Source organism: Peromyscus maniculatus, chromosome 8 (genome assembly GCF_049852395.1).
Source record: "Peromyscus maniculatus bairdii isolate BWxNUB_F1_BW_parent chromosome 8, HU_Pman_BW_mat_3.1, whole genome shotgun sequence".
Classification (NCBI taxonomy): Eukaryota; Metazoa; Chordata; class Mammalia; order Rodentia; family Cricetidae; genus Peromyscus; species Peromyscus maniculatus.
In genome coordinates this window covers 28271077-28290641 of record NC_134859.1, presented here as the reverse complement: position 1 = coordinate 28290641, position 19565 = coordinate 28271077, and the positions used below count along the sequence as shown (strand labels likewise).

General features: G+C 46.1%; 1 pseudogene; it reads left to right on the top strand.

The window, feature by feature from the left end:
• The first annotated feature begins 18846 nt into the window (after positions 1–18846).
• Positions 18847–19318, top strand: LOC102909128 (cytochrome b-c1 complex subunit 6, mitochondrial pseudogene; annotated as a pseudogene).
• The last annotated feature ends 247 nt before the right edge of the window (positions 19319–19565 follow it).

Genomic DNA, 19565 nt, shown 5'->3' with positions numbered 1-19565 from the left:
GGACTCAAACTCAGGTAGTCAGGCTTGTGAGGCAAGTACCTTAACCAGGTGAGACATCTTGACAGCCTCCTTTTTCCTTTTATTCATTCTGGGACCCTACACCATTTAAGGTGTGTCTTTTCACCCAAGTTGAACCTCCCTGAAATGTCCTAACATCCAGAGGTATGCCTCTAGTGCCCTAAGTGTTTCTTAATCTACTAAATGTTAACCATCACAAGGGTTTTGTGTTGGATAGTTTTATGTCAACTTGATACAAGCTAAAGGCATTTGAGAGGAGGGAATCTCAATTAAGAAAATCCTCCATAAGATCAGGTGGTCGGCAAGCCTGTAGAGCATTTTGTAGTGATTGATGGGCAAGAGCCCAGCCCATTGTGGGTGGTGCCATCTAAGGGCTGCTGGTCCTGGGTTCTGTAGAAAGCAAGCTGAGCAAGTCATGGGGAGTAAGCCAATAGGCAGTACCCCTCTGTGGCCTCTGCTTCAGTTCCTGCCTCCAGGTCCCTGCCCTGCTTGAGTTCCTGACCTGACTTCCTTCAATGATGAACAGTGATGTTCCTCCCCAAGTTGCTCTTCATCATGGTGCTTCATCACAGCAATAGAAATCCTAACTAAGACAGGTTGTCAATAAAGATTTATTTATTTTCTTTTTGGAATGTCTTTGACTATCAGTTGCTTCTGCTGTAAATGGGAAGACACAATATGGTCTGCGTCACTGGAAGGCTACTCCACTCTATAACAAGGAATTATACCTGACAAATCATTAGTAGATGCAATTCTCTTTCAGAAAACCAATTCTACTTTCTCCTATGAGTCCCTGGAAAGCCTGGAGTCTGGTTCCTTCAGGGTGATGGTCTCTCGCTGAACCTGAAGCTAGCTGCTGCTTTGTCCTCTATCTGTACATTTCAATTCTGTGCTGACTCACCACATCTATAAAAGTTTCCAGTCCATGCTGGGCAAGGTGGTGCACACCTTTAATCCCAGCACTCGAGAGGCAGAGACAGGTGGGTTTCTGTGGATCTGAGACCAGCCTGGTCTATATTGTGATTTCCAGGATAGTCAGGACTACATAGTCTCAAAACAATAATAAGAAAAGGTTGCCTTCCATTAAATATTTTATATATATATATATATATATATATATATATATATATATATATATGTGCTTTACATATTCCAAAGAAGCTGGCCATTTGAAACAATCAAGGGAGACTTTTGAATGAAGGTTACATCTTGTTTTTCATGTCTTTCTTTTGCCCTCTCTGTTTTAACAGATACCCATCCCTTGCCTCCTCTGTTCCATCCTAATTATCCCCCACTCATTTCCCATGGAAAAGGGCCACATCCTTCTTGAGGGGGAAGTTATTGGTCTTTGACACCATACAGTTCTGGTACCCTAGGTGATTCACTTAGAGATGCCCAGGTCTGTTTTGTTGGTGTCCTTCCCTTGGATTTCATGCGTGATTCCTAGGAGAGAGAAACCCTCTTTTCTGGGGCTAGTATGAGTGGATGATGCATGGAGATGTCCATCCCTTGTCTCTAACACTGTAGCAAAGAGTGGACATAGAGCACGGAGAGAGACCGAGAGCTAAGATTTGGAGTAACATGGATCAGGGATGAGGAGGAAAATGGGATTGCCATTCAATTCCTAAAGACACCACTGGTCTTGACCTTCAAAGATAGGAGCCATTAGAATTCTGAATGCTCTTTAGGCCAGATTGCATTCAGAATCCAAGGGTCTTAATTAGCTCATGGATTTGTTTAAAGTAACATCTGCCTCACAGATGAGTTAGTGGCCAACTTGAGTCTTGGCAGCTAGCTGTTGCTAATAAGCATTTGAATCATATATTGAATTCTTAGGACAAACAGGTCCGAGGTGACAAACCCCTTCTACACTTGTGCTATTGAATGCTGAGATGGTACCTGGAAAATAGGTGGTTTGGGTATTCATTCCTCATTTGAGGAATAGGAAGAATGAAGTCAGTCACCATCTCATACATGCACGTCTGCCATGGCTGACAGCCTAGCTAACTATGGGTGAGACAGGTCAGCCATGGTCAGGTTAGTGGTAGGCAGCGAACCAGGATCCATCATATAGCCTCTTTTGCGTAAGGGATTCTGTCATTCTGATGGTAGGCCCAGCAGGTGTTCTGAGTCTCACTGAGGGCTGCCGATCAGTGCTCAGGGGCTTGTTCTGGCCATGAGCATTATGCATATGTCAGTGGGTTGGAGAACTACTGTATGGGTTCCAGGAAAAGAAAAGCCACTGCCGTCCTACTGAGAGTCCTGCCTTGTCATCTCATACTCCCTCTCCTCCCCCAGTCAACCCTCACAGCACCCTTCTCTTCTCCCTACTCACCCATCCCCGATTCAGTCATTCTTGCATCCTTCACAAAGTGGGGGAATTCTGGGAAGCTCTGGGTGCATGAAGCCACCACCAGATAAGTGACTGGCTCCACAGCCCTTGGCAGAGACCTCTCCCATTGCCTGTCCGGGTGAGGTCAAGGTGGCTCACAGCCTCTGTTGGGGACAAGAGCCCGGAGAAACAAAAACATTCCGGTGCCTGCTAGCGCTGGCTTGATCCCCAGGCCTTGTTCCCATCGTAAACTGACACGAGCCTAGAGAGAGCTTATCTCTTGCTTGGGTCAGGAGGGCTTCAGGGCAGGTCTATTCTCAGAGTGAGCATCAGCCTGCAGAAGGTTTGGACAGAGTGTGAAGAAAGTGAAGCAGGCCCCTCAGGCCCGCTGGGGAGAGCAGGGCTCAGACGAACTCACATGCTCGGCAGGACTTGGCTTTGCAAAGTTGGCTTTTGAACTTGATTTAATCTTGCTCTTGCTCTTGGCAATGTTAAACAGGAGGTGGTCAACTGTGTCTGGAATGCGGACAGGGTTCTGGAGCTTGAGGAGTTAAGCCCCCCTCTTTCTCAGCAGCTGTGGGGACAGACGCAAGCTTTGGTCTCTCTGTCCTCAGGCTCCACAGAGTAAACTGAGGAAGGTTGAGCCATACACTCGAGGAGTGTCCTTCTGACCTGGATGAGCCACATGGTCTCTAACGTCAAGTTTGAATCTAGTTACCATTCTGAGATAACTAATACAGAACAGGTGGGTTAACTTTGTTCATAAGCAGTAGGAGGCGGGTGGAAATGATCCCCATTCCAAATAGAATGGCAGTGGCAACAATTGTTATTTCAACACTAACAGAACAGTCATTTAAAAACACCCTCCATGAAGCATTGTGTGCCCGTGACCTTACTCAGTTTTTTTTACACACTCCTCTGGAGGTGGCTGTGGGGAGCATTGTGATCTCCATTTCAGAAATGAAATTACTGAGGCTTAAAGAAGTGCAGCTGTTTCACTATCAGGTCACTGGGAGAAGGTGTCAGTGCTGAGATGGGAGCCTGGGGCCTGCTTGATCTGAAAGTCCACATTCCCGTCTCCTGTGCTCTCAGATGAGGATGCAGTGACGTGCATTGCTACTGTGGAAGCTCAGCTACATGGGCCACAGTCACCCGGAAGCCGGGGGTGGTGGTTTCTCACATGCTGAGTAGCTGGCATACAAGATGGTAGGCCGTACAGCCCAGACACCATTTTCCAAGCTCACAGCCCATCGTTAAGTTTAGGTTAGAGGCTGCTCAGGTCACACTCACCCTTTGTCTGTCTGTCTGTCTGTCTGTCTGTCTGTCTCTCTCTCTCTCTCTCTCTCTCTCTCTCTATCTATCTATCTCTATCTCTCTATCTCTCTATCTCTCTATCTCTATCTCTCTATCCTCACAGCTGACTCTAATTCTCATTGCTACAGGGAAATGAGAGGCTTCCTACCAAGAGAGTCTGCCTGTGAAATTTAGCCCAGGCAAGCAGGCACATCCTGTATGCTTGACACACATTGACTAAAGAGATAAACCTTTCCCTCCTCCCTCTTCGTTGGGAATCACAGACAACCTAACCGTAAGCTGGTACTGTGACCTACTCATCACTGGCATGCCGTGGGCCTCCCACCCTCTTTGAAACCTGTAAGAAGGAACCCCCATTTAGCTTTGCGGGTTGGACATCCTTTCAGAGCCTTTGTCATGCTGTCTGTCTGATTGTCTGTCTATGGTGTCAATAACTCTTCAAGCATGTTTTTAGTTTTATTTTATTTGTATGAGCATTTTGTCGGCCTGTGAGTCTGTGTGCCACATGCATGCAATGCCTGAAGAGACCAGAAGAGGGCATCAGATCCCTTGGAACTGGAGCTACAGATGGTTGACAGTGGCCATGTGGGTACTGGAAGTCAAACACCAGTCCTCTGGAACAGCAGTCAGTGCTTTTAACTGCAAAGCTCTCCCTTCAGCCCCTGTCAATCATTCTTAATAAATCCCTTACCCCAAAGGACGATCTGCTTCAGTGTCACTCTTGAACTCTTAATCTCACGGCTTACCCTCACCAGTCCCCATGACCCTAGCCTGTTCCCCACTCTATTCTCCTCTCCATCCATCCCCTACTTACTGTTCTTTGTGCCGTGGAACCTCTGTGTATGTTTATCTTTAGTTTTGAAGTCCTGGTCCTTCTCTTGCTTCTGGAGCGTCAACATTGCTGCTCAGGCCACGTTCAGATGACATCCCCTCTATTGAGGATACCCTTTGACTTCCACATAGACACAAGGCTCGTTTGTGTTTGTCACAGCACATGTCACACTCTGTGGTTGTTTTCCCAACATCCAGTTGATGGACACTCACTGAGTGACACTATGTGCTGACCACTCTACCAGGTTCTGATCCACTTCGCCTGCCCTCTTGGCTCCCAACACACTGTCAAACTCTCAGAGATAACTTGCTTTCTTTTCTCTGTAGAGATATATTTCATTTTCCCCAAATCCCAAGTAGCTGGCAAAGCTTTAGTTGTACAAGGTTCTTCATAGCTATGTGACTATGTGATCTGGAACGTCTCCCTCTTCTGAATCTCTCTCTGCTTCCTCCCTGCATGCTCTGCTAGACACACAGACGTTTACAGACAATAGCTGTCTCTTATTTTGCTTTTGTCCCCAATTCTTGGCCTAGAGATGGAATTTTGTATGTTTAGTGAATGAATGATTATCAAGGAGAATTGAGTTCTGGGTAGTGAACACGCCAATGTCTCCACCATCCAGTCAGGGTGTAACACTGAGTTCATGGCTTGGTGAATAGACTGAAGGGCAAACTCTACACAGACCTCACATCCTCAGGGTCCCAGATGGCTAGGGGCCAAACTTAAACATACACAAAGTGACAAGGAAGAACAATTCTCCTTGTCATTACTATAGAAAGCTCTAGGTGAAAATAATCATGGGCTGTGGAAGGGCCTGAGCTTTTACAGGGATGAACACTGCCTCTATTTGAACATGTATTAATGTAAAGGGATAAGAGCACTTCCTGCATCCAGAGCCATTACTTTTATGCCTGGGAGCAGCCACAAATGGTCGTGTGGCCTGTCTCCAACCTTATGTTTTTGGTTGTGAGCCTAGCCTTTAACGGCTGAGCCATCTCTCCAGCCTGCCTTTCTCCAACCTTATGTTGTAGAAATCATAGCATTGAATGGACACTGTGCTAATATCAGAATTCTCTTTGGGTCAAGTCTTGTCTTACAGCCCTGGGGACAATGCTAGCCCAAGACAAAGTGAGATAGGACCAGTGCTTTTGACGAAAAATGAGTAGGGAATTTCAGTGAGGGCCTTTAAAGAAGAGGAATATAAGAGTGGGGAGGGGGCTGGGGGGCTAGAAGCTGGGATTTGTCTTGGTTGAACCTCTTAAGAACAGGGATATCATTATGTTCATTGCATTTTTGTGTGGTGAGAATTCTGGAACTTTCTCTCACTGTCTGCCTCTATAACTCATGCTAAAGTAGTTTGGGACAAAGTGAGCAGAGAGAGATTGAGTGGGGTGCATATTGCTTTTCTTGGCAAAGGGAAGACCCACAGGATGGTGAGACTGCAACCACAGCCAGTTTATGCATTGCTGGGAAAGACCTCAAGTCTTTGAACATGCTAAGCAAGCACTCTACCAGCTGAGGGACATTCCCAGCCCCTTCATGGCTACTCCAAACATAGTCAGGTTGACCAAAACATTGACCATTATAACAGGTAATAGAATTCCAGAGAAGGGGAGAGAATTCCAGGCAGAGGGCCCTAACTCAAGCATGCAGGGAACAAGTAACTGAAGTAAAATACTGGGAATTCCCTGGAAGGGTAAGCAGGAATGACAGTTGTCTGCTGCATGTAGCCTGGGGTTTCAAAGGACAGGGATGAGCACCATGTCAGTCATGTCCTACAGTCCAGGCATTTGCTCTATTATGGAGGCTTCCACACAGACCGAACTCAGGGAGAAGACCTAGGGACCCCGTGTGGTCATCTCCTCAACCCTTGGCTGAGGCAGGTAGGGATATCATAATGACTAGGTTTAGAATAACCATGGAGAGACTGAGAGTGTAGCTCAGTTGGTGGAAAGCTTGCCTAGCATGCGCAGGCCTGGGTACCATCCCCAGCACTGGATAAACTGGGTGGTAGTGCATGATGATAATCTCAGCATCTGGGAGGTAAAGGCAGGAGAATCAAAGCTCAAATTCATCCTCAGCTACATAATTAGTTCGAGGGCAACCTTGAGATACAAGAGACCCTGTCTCAAAAAAAAGCAGAACCAAGAAATAGAACACACACACACACACACACACACACACACACACACACACACTCCACTGTATGGAGGGGGCTTGGAAGGAAGGGCCTCCTTGTTTGCCTGTGGGGCACTAAAGACCATGACAGCTTAGCCCAGCAACCCCTGCACAAATTCAGCCACCCACAGTGACAGGCAAGCCATGCTCTTGCCCAAGGAGAAGCAGGGAGGGACGGGGGATGGTTCTGTCTGAGATCACTTGGCACTGAGCTCTGTGATCTATGAGTTGCTTTTAATTTCCTGTGCCGGGCGCCAGCAGCCTGATGAAATGAAGCCGATAGCAAACTCTGCACCAGCCCTGCTCAGCACAGGCTTGTCTACTCACTCCAGGGTCATGATCCATGGATTCTGAGAGACAAAAGCTGAGCCCACTCCCAACCTCCAGACCTCCCTCCAGCCCAGCCTCCTGCTGACCTTGTGGTTTTGGAGGTTGGGAAGGTTGGGAAGAGGGTTGCTGAGTTCCCCACTTGAGCTTTATGGAGCGAGAGGGATGATTTGGGTCCTGGCTGGGTGGCCTTCTGGACCGACAACTGTAGGTCAAATTGCCTTGACCTTATGAACCTCAGTTCCCTCAACCATGAATGCAGGCCATTAGCCATTAGTAGGGCCTCCTTCATGGGATTCTTTCAAGGATTCAGAGAGAAGAAGTTAATGTGTAAGGGAAGACACTGGAACGTAACTCAAGCGAACTATTAGCAAGTGTTATTTGTCTTTTGTCAGCTTGCCATCCAGTGCTCCTTTTCCTGGGAAGGTAGTGAGTGGTGGAACTTTCCCTCGTGTATTCCAGTTTAGACAACGCCACCCCCTCCTCCTGCTGCTCTTGCTGCTATCTCCACACTACACCTCCATGCTTCTCTTTGAAACAGCGTCTTCTTTGAGCCAGGTGTGGTGACTTTTCACGTGGGGCACAGCATCCAATCTTTACCACCATCGATAGTCCCATTTCAGAGTTGAGAAAACAGTTATGAATTTCTCCCAGAGTACAGACTCAGTAAAAGGAGAGCCAGCCATTGGGTGGCCATCGATACTGAGATGTAGTAGATTATCTCCATTGCTGGGCTTGCACTTTCCTAGCGGTTTTCAAAATGAGGCAAGAGCCTGGTTCAAAAACATGAGTTGGTAAGCATTAGCTCATAGATTCCCCAGCTCACTCTTTCTCCCCCATGTCAGGCCAAGGTCCATGCAGCTCTCTCTTGATGGAGCTGATAAGCAAGGCCTGATGTGGCCTCTCCTTCCCCCCTGCAGCTGAGAGTGAGCCCAGGCCCCCTGAAGCCCAGACCTAATACAACTTTGTTTTCTTTTAATTTTGAAATTAAATTATATATTTATTTATTTATCACTGTGTGCATATGTGCTCTTGCATGCACATGTGTGCTCACAGATTTGCGGATGCACACGCTTGTGGAGGTCAGAGAATAACCATCAGCATAGTGGCAAGTGACGTCACCCTCTGAGCCACCTTTCCATCCCACCAAAGCAACTTGAAATTATAATTTTACTCTTATCCAGTGTCTTCTCCTGACTCTTGGCACCCCAGTTAAACCTATGGTGTGAAAGCTCCTGCTCAACTTTGGAAACTCCTTTTTATGTTCCAAAATTAAATGTTCCCTCCCCTTCAGGACTCCCATGATGTTATCTGAAATGGCTATAACTCTCCAAATAAAGCTTGTCTGAAGTGTAATTTATGTCAGCTCCTTTCTACCGAGCCTATAATTTATTAATCCATAACAGTCATGGGATCAAATCAAGCTTCCTTAGCAAGCTTGAGGAAGAGAAAGGGAGGAGGACTAACCCTCTACTTCGCTTAGAGAAATAACAAAAGAGGGCTGTCTACACTGAGATTAAGGTCAGCCCCTTATGTATCTGACAGAGTGGTGTGCAGCGTTTCCCAGGATTCACGAAGGAGGTAACCAAGGAGACATCCCGAGAACTCCCAACGCGGGAGACTTAAGTTCTTCCTCTTTCCTCATCTAACATCCCAGCTGTAGGTCTTGCCCCAGTTTCACTGAGGTATTACTGTTGGACACTAATCCTCTGTCCTTGCCGGCCACTGGGCCTCCCCTATTTGCGGGTGCCATGGCAGCCCTGATCCACCTAGGGAGAGGATCGGGGAGAAGATGAGTCAGGAGGCTCCAAACACAGCCCATGCTTTAGTGCCATGGACTTTTAAAGGTGCCCAGGAAGCAGAAGTGGCCAGATTCAGGTTTCACGCGAGTAGACTGACTTCATTGGACCCAAAGACCAATTGGTGAGAATCATTGGAATACTGATCATATTTTTTTCATTTTTTTGTTCCACTTCTTTATTACCTTTTCTTATCATCCTATACTCTTCCTACTGGTTCTTTTCTTTTCCCTGAATCATCTCCTTTCTATTTTCATGTCTTAATATTTTTAAAAATCTAGCTTCTGCATATGACAAAAAATGTGGCATTTGTCTTTCTAAGTCTAGTTTATTTTAAACCAATGATTTCCAGTTTTATCCACTTCTTCACAAGTAACACAATTTTGTTCTTTGCGATGAACAATACTCCATAGTGTGAGTGAGTGTGTGTGTGTGTGTGTGTGTGTGTGTGTGTGTGTGTGTGTGTGATATATAGCACATTTCTTTATTTGCCTGCTGATGGATACCCAGGATGATTCCATATCTGGGCTATGGTGAATAGTGCTGCAATCAGCATGGCTGTGAACTGTCTCCCGATGTGAAGTATCTCTTGGTGTGCTGACTTGGATTCCTCTGGGTGTGTATCCATATCATACAGTAGTTGTGTTTTCCATTCTTTGAGGAACCACCATAAAGATTGCCACAGTACCTGACAGTGTGGGATGTTTACCCAGCTGACCCTACAGTTCCACAAGGCATCATTCTTCGCCTTCCTCATCTTACTGCCTCCCCCCAGCCTCCACTTCTTATGTTTTTCCTCTCTCTCTCTCTCTCTCTCTCTCTCTCTCTCTCTTTCTCTCTCTCTCTCTCTCTCTCTCTCTCTCTCTCTCTCTCTCTCTCTCTCTCTCTCTCTCTTTCTACTTTTTTTCTACAGAAAGAAGGTGAGTTTCCAAACTTTAATATTGAGTAACTGAAGGTCTGAAGTCACACTAAGGTAATGGAAAGACTGAAATGTCACCGAAAGCTCCCCATGGATGCCTGACCACTTCAATAGTGGGGCAGCTGTGGCTCTGCTTCTGAGGACCTGGGAGTCCTGCAGCAGGCTACTCTGCCTCTCTGTCCAATGCTTCCTCCTCTAGAAATAGTTTAGCAACAGTGACTCCCTCTCAGGATGGCACTGACATTATAGAAAGTGCTTATCAGAGTGCTCAGTACTTAGCAAGTACTTGATAAAATTTACCTCTATGCCTCACATCCTGACCATCCTAAACATTATCATGCAGATCAATTCTATTGTGCATTCTGGCCATATAAGTTGGACTTGAGTGTATTTTGTGCTTTGCAGTGCAAAGGATTTATTTTGCAATGCAAATAAAAAAAATAATCCTGTTTTCACTTGGCAAAGATGTTGGAAGTCAGTACTGGGAAATGTGTGATGACCTGGAAGCTGGGCAGTCTCCTGGGGGTGGGGTGATTGTGACATTTACAAAGTCACAGTAAGGGTACTTTCCTACCCCTGAGGGTCATACAAAGAGTGCTTGGCTCTTCTGTGGCACAGTACATAGAACCTGACATCCCCATTAGGAAGATGAATTTGGAGTTGTGTATTAAGTGAAGTAGAATTCGGTATAACTCAGGACAAGCAGAGTGTCAATGTCTAAAGATGACAAGAAGTGACATGCAGGGGTTTGGAGAGAGCTGCGCACACTAAAGCAGAGAATGGAGGGCGTCGAAGGATTTCTTAGCAGTCAGAGTGGGTACTGCTCTTCCAGGGGGTCCTGGGCCTGGTTCTTAACATCCATGTCGAGCAGCTCATAACCACCTGCAACTCCAGATACAGGGGATTGGATGTCCTTTTCTAGCTTCTGAGGGTAGCTTGCATTCCTGTGTACATATCCACACAGATACACACACACACACAATGTGTATCTTTCAAGATACACCTTCTTTTAAAAAGCAGTGTGGGCTAAATGCCTCATCTGTGTGTGATCAGTACAGAAGAGAAAGAAGTTCAGATCCGCAGCTAGGGAGGCATAGTGTACAGAGCTTTAGTCCCCTCTCTCTATGGAGTTTGAGACTAGATGATTGTGAGTGTGAGGCCTGCCTGGGCTGTATAGCTGAAACTCTGTCTTGAAAACCGAAGTTGAGAATCAATGTGATGGCTCAGCAGGTACAGTCTCTTGCTGCCAAGCCTGATGACTTGATTTTGATCCCCAGGACTAACACAATAGGAAGAGAGGATGACTCATGCAAGCTGTCTTCTGACATCATGTGTGGCCCCACCAACCAACAAACAAAAACATATAAAACAAAATCAAGCCAAAACCAGCCAACCTGTCTACCAGACATGGCAGACTCACAGACCTCTGGAATTATCCATCTATGTGTGGTGGTATTGTGTTTCCCAAAATATTGTGCACTCTAATAAACTTATCTGGGGTCAGAGAACAGAGCAACCACTAGATACAGAGGCCAGAAAATGATGGCACACACCTTTAATCCTAGCATTCCAAAGGCAGAGACCTATCCAGATCTCTGTGAGTTCAAAGCCACACTGGAAACAGTCAGGCATGGTGACTCACACCTTTAATCCCAGGAAGTAATGGCAGAAAGCAGAAAGGTATATAAGATGTAAAAACCAGGAACTAGAGCTGGTGAAGCTTTAAGGCTTTTGAGCAGCAGTTCAGCTGAGATCTATTTGGATGAGGACACAGAGGCTTCCAGTCTGAGGAAACAGGATCAGCTGAGGAATTGGCGAGGTGAGGTGGCTGTGGCTTGTTCTGTTTCTCTGATCATTCAGCATTCACCCCAATACCTGGCTCCTGGGTTTGTTTTTTATTAATAAGACCTTTTAAGATTTGTGCTACATCCATGCACCCTTGGTATCCTCTCATTTCATTGAGCTTGTTGCTCTCTGTCTACCTTTCAGATCCATTGCAGTGGGTGGACTTCACAGGGACAATGAACATGCTGTCTTCATTGCACTGGTGTGTGCAATAGAAGAGAGACCCTGCCTTAAAGCATGAGCAGGTAGCAAGTACCATAGAAGCTACGCTTTCATTGTGTGCCGAGGAGACTGAGACAAGATTCTTGTGGATGTTTCAGTACCATCTAGGAGATAATGAAAAGACAGACCTCATCTGCTCCGAAGTCCTGTTTTAGTCATGTGGTTTCCCTCGAGCCTCAAAATGGCAGTAACAATGGTGTCTGCTCATCAGGTTGTTCTGTGTATTAATCGAGGTATTCAAAGCCCTTGGCATGATGCTTGCCACAAGGTAAGATGCAAGCTGTGAATTCCTGGTAGAATTGCCCCGTTTCAGTGCCTCTCTGGGGAAGAGTTTCCTTTCTCAAGATGTCAGCAGTGACAGAGAGACAGCCCAGCAGCCTGAGGAATTCTCTTCTGCCTCAAGTACCTCCACTCGGATGAAGCTGGATCCTTGACGCCATGTCAGAAGAGAAGTTCAGAATGAGCCAGAGTAAAGCAAAATTGGTGAATTCTCTAAGTTTTCAGATGGAGTAATATAGGAAAAGGGTCATACACAACCTCAGATGGGAGTGTGTGCTCCTGGAGAGCGTCTGCTCCAGTGTCCACAACTGCTTGTATATGATTCTGCAGCTTGCTAAGCTATGTTCCTTAGTGGATGTAATAATATGTAACAAGGATCAAAGATGAAGAGAAGCTTGAAATAAAAAGAAAATCTGAATATTAAGAATATATGTGATGGCTTATTTTTTCAAAGAATGTTCTTTTGTAGATGAAATTGTAAAGTAGTTTTTTGTGGTGTACTGTTAAGCATTAGAGACAAGCAAAATGCTAACGGGGTAAAACACCAGGTTACAAGCATTCTGGCCACAGCTAAGTATTTATTATTAGTTATTCAAGATGACTTTGGGAAAATACACATTGTCTCTGGAGGCAATTTTGACCTTATGGGTTGGGTTGAACTTTTTCTTTAAAAATTTTGAGTTACCTTTTAGTGTGTGTGTGTGTGTGTGTGTGTGTGTGTGTGTGTGTGTGTGTGCATGTGCGTGGGCAAGGGGGTGCATATGCCACTGCAGACATGGAGATCAGAGGACAACTTTCCGGCATCAGTTCTCTCCACCTCCCTTAGGGGTTCTGGGGTTAGAATTCAGCTTTCACTAGCTGACCTGTCTTGTTGGTAGGGAGTTTCTTGACTCCCAGGCAGCAAAAGAAGCAAGCTACACCCCAGGATGAGGGGCTTCCTTCCCTTCTCATGTCCCCTCGGTTTCCTGTCAATCTATTCTAGCTCACACCCACCACCCACTGGCGGCACCCATTGGATCGATCATTGTAGTGTGCCCGCCCCTGAGCTGAGGCTCATACCCTCTTTATAGCAATGTGAATGATGACTGGCACGCTGTGAGTATCCGTCTAGTGCCTGCCCCAGCGCCTTGCTATTTGAGGGCTGTGTAGACACGAGGACATTGCCGCAGTATGACTGGGACGGCGTGCGCAGGACAACAGGCTCCAGGCTCTCTGCCCCACTGTTGACTTTGGCACCCGGCTCTCTGGAGGAGGGCTGCCTTGCCTACATTCTTCAGGGCAGCAAAGAGGAGAGAAAACAGTACAACTACTGCCAGTTCCTTGAGCTCCAAGGGGGCAAGAAACAGAAACAAGTAACATGAGTAAGAACATCAAAATGGGGCTGAGAGCAGGGTGTGGGGCCCGGAGCCTGTGAGGTGGAGTTCGGGAAGAAGCCGTTCCCAGATTGTTGCCTGGAGCTTTGGGTTGTGCCAGTATAGTCTGCGAACTGAAGGGAGGGGAACTTCATCCTTGCAAGGGTGGAGACAAGACAAGAAGGGCCACATGGGTGAATGGGTAATTGTAACAAGACTAGAAGAGAAAGTAGTGATGTTGCCAAGACTAATGGCACCAGCCTGGAATCCCAGAAGCTGAGGCAGGAGGATTGTAGGCTCAAGGGCTTCTTGAGCTTCAGAGTGAGTTCATCCAAGGTCAACTTGGAAAACATATCGAGGCTCTGGCAAAAAAAAAAAAAAAGAAAAGAAAAAGGAAAAAAAATAGAGTATGAGGGTAGAGAGAGAGGGAAAAAATGGGTGAATATTAGCTGGACACAGTCGTCCATGCCAATAATCCAGCACTTGGAAGGTGGAGACAGGAAGAGCTGGAGTTCAAGGGCAGCCTGGACTGCAGGAGATCTTCCTTCAAAACATTCAAAGAGCAGCAACAAAAAAGAAAGGTGATGGGCTGGGGAAATGGCGTAGAGGGTAAATTCCCTGCTGCCTTAGATTGTCAGACCCACGTAAGTGTCAGATGGGCATGTCTCTTGATGTGGGTTATCTCCATTGTCAATAAATGTAGAAAGATCCAGTTCACTGTGAGTGGTGTCATTCCCTGGGAAGATAGCACTTAGAAGGCAATAAGACATCCATCCCTAGAGAGAGCTTTCTAGCTAGACTAGCTACATAAGTGAGTTCTGGGTTCAAGTGAGAAATCCTGTCTAAATGTGTAAGTTGGAGAGTGATCAAGGAAGACTCCCCATCTCAGCCTCTTGTGGCCTCTATGTACTTGTGCACACATGTACACCTGCACTTGTACATGCATGCACACACTCACACAAATGAGAACCACACATGCATGGCAATCATATTCATAGACACATGCAAAAAAGACAATAAAGAAAGTAGCAATATCTAGGGTAGACTTCAAAGATTCTCCTGTGTAGCAGGTGATGAAATCCTCTTTCTCCTCCCAACTCTTCATGTTTGATGACGACATCAGCATTATTCTTCAATGTGATGCATTAGATTTGCCTTGGAGATGGGGCAGAATATTGGATGTAAAGTGTCTTAGTTGGATTTAGCTGTCAGCTTGATACAACCTACAGTCATCTGGCAGGAGAGCCTCACTTGAGGGATTACCTACATAATTTGCTTTGGGCATGCCTCTCGATGTGGGTTATCTCCATTGTCAATTAATGTAGAAAGATCCAGTCCACTGTGAGTGGTGTCATTCCCTGGGAAGATAGTCCTAGGCTGTCTAAGGAAGCTAGCTGAGCCTGAGCCTCTGAGCAAGTCAGCAAGCAATGTTCCTCCATGGATCTTGCCCTGAGTTCTTGCACTGACTTCCTTCAATGATGGCCCGTGACCTGGTAGTATAAACTGAAATAAACTGGATCTTCCTCTAAGTTGCTTTTGATCTGAGTTTCACAGCCATAGAAAGGCAACCGAATGTGAAATCCATTCTGGCTTTAAGAGTGAACACACATTGCCTATAGATGCTGTGAGTTGATCACAATTCTCTTGAACATTTTAGGAGGCGGTGGAGCCTTTAAAAGGTGGGGACTGATCAAAGGAAATCAGGCCACTGGGAGCATGCTTTTGAAGGGCATATTGGCACCCTGGCCCCTTCCTCGCCCTTGTTGCTACCTGACGTGAGTGGACATTCCTGCCAAGGTATGCTATGCTGTCTGTCATAAGCACAAAACAACTGGGAGAGTCCATAGACTCTGTGAACCAGATAAGCCTTTCCTCCCTGTGGCTGATTTATCTCGGGTATTTTGTCACAGCCCTGGGAAGCTATATGCACAAACTCTCCACATATCCATCACCATTTTTAATCACTGACCTGCTTACTTATACAAAGCTCTCCCTCCACTTTAGCTAAAATCGTGGCAAATGCAGACATTACTGTTAGTATGAATTAGTACAAACGTTGATTAGTGTAAACCATGGTTCCTTACTTTTACCCCCTGGAATGGGGAGGCCAATATAATACAACTGATGAAGGATTTTATTGCAACTTTCCAAATGTGGGCGAAGAAATACTCCTTAAAGTCAGGGAAGCAAAAGAAGCTGTTGATACCTCCAGATGAATACTCCTTTTACCCACTGCTGCTTTTAAAAAATGCCCCAAGAGTAACCGGCTCAAAACAGCAACATTTATTTTGCTCACGAATTGGCAATTTGGCCAGGATTCGGCAGGAACAGCACGTCTCTCAGCTGGGGTGGCTGGGCTGGAACTGCTCCTATTTTGTTCACTCACCCACCTCACAATTATATCTGGCTGTCAGCTGGGGCCTTCACTGGGGCTCTGGCCAGGACACCCACCCTCTCCATGGCTCTGATTTGCTCATGATGGCCTGGGTCCCAGGGTATGTGCTGTGGGGGAGAGGGCCAGGTGGAAGCCTTTGCATTTCTTCTAGCCCAGCCTGGGAAGTCACTCCACATCACTCTGCATGCTAGCCATTAGCAGCATGTTCCCACGTGCCTCCATTTCCTTGGGCTGCCATTGGGTGGCTCTAAGCATCAGACTGATTTTCTGTTCTGGAGGCTGGACGTATGGGGTCCAGGTTTCCTCAGAGGTCTCCTGGATTTAGTCGGTACGTGGCCATGTTCTTCCTAAGTCTCCATGTGATCCCTACATGATCATATTCTAATTCATCCTTCTTCTCTGTTGGAGGACAGCAAATAAGATGCTCAACATTGATCTCTGGCCAGTGGACATCATGGATAAGGACAAGTGGGATCTGGGAAACCTTGAAACCATAGAATGCTTTCTCTCCAGCATCTCAGTGACTGCCTAGTTCTGGGGAAGTTTCCTGAGAGACCGCAGTTAGTCTAGGCAGGTGGTAAACATGACATTTGTAACTGAGGACAAGCAAGGCTTTCAAATGTCAGCTAATGCCAGGGGTAGTAGTGCATGTCCATAATCCCAGCACTCAGGAGGCAGAGACAGGAGGATCAGGAGTTCAGGTTCATCCTGGGCTACATAGAGAATGTAAGTCAGCTAGGGCAACACAAAGCCCTATCAAAAAGTCGGCACTAAACCATGCATACCAAACAACACAGAACCAACCCCAAGGAACGTCAGATGCACCCCACACTACCACCAGCAACCTGAGGAGTTCCACTCAGGTAAAGTAGGGGACTTTGACGATGCCACAGGAAAGAATTTCTGGACAAGCGAGAGTGAAGGAAAATTACTGAGTTTATTATGTAGAAATGAGATAGACAACACCTTAGACTTATGCAAGGGCCAGAGAGAGAGAGAGAGAGAGAGAGAGAGAGAGAGAGAGAGAGAGAGAGAGAGAGAGAGAGGAGAGAGAGAAGAGGGGAGGAGATGGGAGACCCTCACACAAAGGACACCATTGTGGAGATATACACAAGGCATAGTGCAGCCTCCTCAGGGGAGAGAGAGTCACACACACCTCAGTGTCTGAACGATAGCTTTATATATGCTTTTGTGGCTTTGGAAGTTTCACAGTTTAAAGACTATAATTTACAGCCCAGGTTCAAGGATTAGGCCAAGTTCAAACATTAAGGACGGGGGGAAAAAGAGGCTGATTTACTCATTTTTTTGTATCTTAAAGAATTTACTTCTTAGAAATGAGATTTTAAGGTGTTTTATGAGAGTTATTATCCAGGTTTGGGAATGAAAGAGGAGGATGGCAGTAAGGTCAAAACCTTCTGGCTCTGAGAAGCGTAGTCCACTGGCTGCTCTCAACAGCCTTCTCCAGATATCTCTTGGGACAAAGACTACAGTGTCGGTTGGTGCCTCTGACCTTTGTCAGTCATGCTGATATTTTCATTCTCAGCATATGCAACGTTTTTGCCATCCTTCATTTCCTAAAGCTAGAGGGCCTAGAAAACGATGAAAGGCTGTGGCGTGAGGTGCAGCCAGGAAGTGTCAACAGACATGCCTTTAAAGCTGGGTTGACTCTTTGGGTGTTCAGTCTCAGAGGAATAGATGGTAAGTCAGGGTGAGTAGATTCAGCAAGGCTTGGGCTTTGAGAATGTCACTCTGACTATAGTGTGTGAGACGGGGTGGCTTGCAGGTGGGTGGACAAGTGGAGAAAAAAACGGAAAAGGAAGATTGGTAGATGTTGTCCCACAGACCATGTGGGTGATCCATGCACAGTTAGAGAAAACTAGGTCACAGGTTGTGAAGACCCTGGAAAAGAAGGGCTCTAAACAGGTAACCAGTTCCTCATCTGCCATCGCAGGAGCCCATGGGACCTCCAGGGGGCCAGGATCAGCACACAGCTCACCTGGGTTGCACTGTGAAGGAGATAAGGGAAGAGAGGCAGACAGCTCACTTACCTCTCAGCAGTGCAGGCTGGGTGTGGAGGGCTCCTTTCCCACCTTGGCCTCTGCAGAGGATCATTGATTTCTGCTGCTGAGAATAGAATTTTGGCACCTGTTTTCAGGCCTTTCATTTTGTGCTCTTACCCTGGGGTAGAGTGAGACCCGGCTCTGAAGATGGATGGTTCTACAAACGTGGAGAGGAGAAAAGCAGGATTTTTTGACTTAAGCCTCTGCTGTCCCAGGATGGTGCATGAATCACTGTCAGCTCCCTGGACACAGGAGCCACAAAAATAAAGGCCAAGCATTTAGAATTATCCATCAGTGGCATAGGTGGGAGCTTGGCTTTATAGTTTTAAACATTGCTTTAAATTTATTTGCTGATTTTGTGCATGTATGAACCATGAAGTGTGTGTGGAGGTTAGAGGACCATTTGTAGGAGTTAGTTCTCTCTTCCACCATGTGGGTCCTGGGGACTTAACTTAGGTCATTAGGTTTGGTGGCTGTCACCTTTATCCACAAAGACATTTTGAAAGCCTGGATTTTATATTTTTAAAATTAGGATTCTAAATTTACTCAAAAAGGAAGCCACGTAACAGACTCCACCATCATTTCACAGCCAAAGGTTTTCCATCTATAACCACGCTCTCTTTCCCCTATACTATTATGAGGAAAATGTATATCTGTATATATTTCAGGCTGATTGTTCTTTATAAGGCAAGGGCCCTTAAAATCAACACATCATCATACTTAAAGAGGTAAAGATTACAAACAAGACTGGTGAAGGACATATGTGTATTGGAGTTTTCTTAGAATTATAAGGGAGCTGTTGCCTAATGGTGTCCTAACTACTTAATGTTCTGATAAAATACCCCAACAAAAGAAACTTAGGGAATAAAGGATTTATTCAGTTCACAAATTACTGCAGAGCAGTCTCAGTGGCAGGAGTGTGTCACAGCTGGGCTTTATTGCATCCAAAGGCAAGAAGCAGGGAGGGATTGTTTCTCCTGGTGTTGAATCCCGAACAGCATCGGGACATGGGACTAGAGGACACACGAAAGATGCTTACTGGATCCAGAGACCCCAAAGGGGAAGAAGAGGAGGAAGAATTAGTGGGCCCCTCAACAACAGTGAGAGAGCAATGTGAGCAGATGGAGAAGTGTGCAGAGGCCCGAGAGCGACTAGAGCTTTGTGATAAACGTGTATCTTCCCGATCACAGACAGGAGAGGATTGTACAGGGGAGCTCTCTGACTTCTTGCATGCACGGGGTCACTGTGTGGCCCACAAACTCTTCAGCAGCTTGAACTGAATACGCAGATTCATCCACCTCAGCCTTGTCACAGGGCATCAGGAAAAGTTCCTTGTGATTTTGAACCATTTGTTTCTAATGTGTATCATAAGTTCTTGAGAACCTTATCGATTACGGCAAGTAGCTTCTCTTGCATGTAATAGCAGTGATTCCATCTTAATAAACTGATCTGTGGACTTAAAAACAAAAAAGAAGCAGGGAGGGATGAATGAATGCACACATGCCAATACTCAGCCCATTCTTTCCTTTTCATTCACTCCAGGGCCCAGTCCATGAAGTGGCACTGGGTCACGTTCAAACATTCAAGGTAGGTCTTCCTACCCCAATTAGTGTAGTCAAGACAGTCCCCACTCCAGACTTCCCCATGGGCCAAGCTGAGCTAGATGATCCCTCACTGAGACTCTCCAGATGAT